The sequence below is a fragment of the Dama dama genome, chromosome 12, assembly GCF_033118175.1.
Source record: "Dama dama isolate Ldn47 chromosome 12, ASM3311817v1, whole genome shotgun sequence".
Classification (NCBI taxonomy): Eukaryota; Metazoa; Chordata; class Mammalia; order Artiodactyla; family Cervidae; genus Dama; species Dama dama.
The window spans coordinates 14984078-14986225 of NC_083692.1; positions in this window are offsets into that span (position 1 = coordinate 14984078).

The following is a 2148-nucleotide window of genomic DNA, read 5'->3' on the forward strand; positions in this document are numbered from 1 at the left end:
AGAAGAGTTTTCTCTGGCCAATAGCAGAAGGGAAAGTCAGAGAGATGTGCTGTATCTGGCCTGGAAGAAGGCAAACAGCGCTCCTGTGAACTGAGCAAGGGTCACATGGGAAGGCCGTGAGGGTGGCACATAGGAAGTGAGGGTGGGCCTCCTCAATGGCACACAATGAGACAGGGACCTCGGTCCGGCAACTGCAACAACTAGCATGACCTTGGAAATGGATTTTTCTTCAGAGCTTCAGCCTGATGAGTATCCAGCCCAACACTGTGATTTCAGCTTTATGATACCCTGAGCAGAGAACCCAGGCGTGCTCTGCCAGCCTTCTGACCTAAGAGATGTGAGCTCAGAGTGCTGTTTCAACCTTAGTGCTGTTTCAAGCCACTAAGTCTGTGACAATGTGTTATACGGCAATAGCAAACAAATGCATCTAATATTCCCCTTGTTGTTGTTTAGCTGCTAACTTGTGTCTGACCTTTTTGTGACCCCCACGGGCTGTAGCCTGCCAGGTTCCTCTGTCCATAGGATTTCCTAGGCAAGAATACTGGAGTAGGTTGTCATTTCCCCCTCCAGGGGAATCTTCCCAACCCAGGGATCAAACCCTCATCTCCTGCATTGGCAGGCGGGTTCTTTACCACGGAGCCCTTACTCTTCTTTAAAAATACACATTTTATGAAACCACTTTTATGGCCCTAGGAACCCAAGAGGTGCTCTGAATCTCAACAAGTATAAAGTAAATGTTGCTGATGCTGAATGAGGCTAAGGAGGCCCTTCTCACAGTTCAGTGGTAAGAACTAGACCAGGCATTTTTTTTTAAATTTTATGTTTTTAATTGTCCTACAGTAAAACTGATTTTTTTTTTGGGGGGGGGGGTACAGTTCTATGAATTTTAGCACATGCATAGTTGTGTATAATCACCATCACAGTGAGGATATAGGACAATTCCATCACCCCCAATGTTGCTTTGCAGTGGTCACGTGTTTCCCCTACCCCTCATCCCTGGCAACCATTGATCTGTACTCTGTCACTATTATTTTCTCTTTTCAAGAATGTCATAAATAGGGACTTCCCTGGTGGTCCACTAGTTGAGAGTCCGCCTGCCAATCAAGGGACATGGGTTAGATCCCTGGACTGAAAAGATCCCACATGCAGTGGGGCAACTAAACCCAAGCGCCACAACTACTGAAGCCTGAGCATCCAGAGCGCGCACTCCGCAGCAAGGGAAGCCACCACAGTGAGCAGCCCGAACACAGCAACGGAGAGCAGGTCCTGCTTGCCTCAGCTAGAGAAAGCCTGCGTGCAGCAACAAAGACCCCGGGCAGCCAAAAATAATAAATAAATTTTTTAAAGGATTTTTTTTTTTTTAAAGAATGTCATAAATAAAATCACATAATAATCTTTTGAGACTGGCTTCTTTTATTCATCATGATGCTTTTGAGATTCATCTAAGTTGTCGTATGTACCACTAGGTCTCTGAAATGACATATTTTTAAATCTCTCTATCTAGAAGTCTAAAACCTAGAGAAAAGTACCTAGAATCAACAGATGTCAACACTAGAAGGGATATTTGATGTTACCTAGGCCCATGCTGTCCTTTTACAGGTAAATCTGAAATCCAGTGAGGGTTGAGGACTTGCCCAAAATTGTTTGGGCACAAGTGAATGGTGAGAGAGATTCAATCTCCCTAGAAGTCACATAACCCATTGAAATTTATGAAATGTGGTAAATGTTAAGACTAGGGGAAGAACAAGAATTATGGGAGCACAGAAAATAACCATTGCATAAATTCCTTTTTGTTGTAAATGATCATAAACATAAACTAGTTGAAAGCAACAAAATAATTTATGGGCTCACTTGGTTAAAAAAAATTCAAGGCGGTGTGGTCTTCAGGCACTGCTGTATCCAAGAACTCCCATGATATTGTCAGAGGTCTCAACTCCATCAACCTCTTACTCTCCCTCTCTTTATCCTCTGGTCTCTTCATCTTGCATGGTGCCTTCATTCTTCCCTGCCATAGGCTCTCTCCTTATGCCAGGAAAATGCTGTGCGTGCATGCATGCTTAGTCATGTCCGACTCTTTATGACCTCATGGGCTACAGCCCTCCAGGCTCCTCTGTCCATGGGTTTCCTAGGCAAGAATATTGGAGTGGA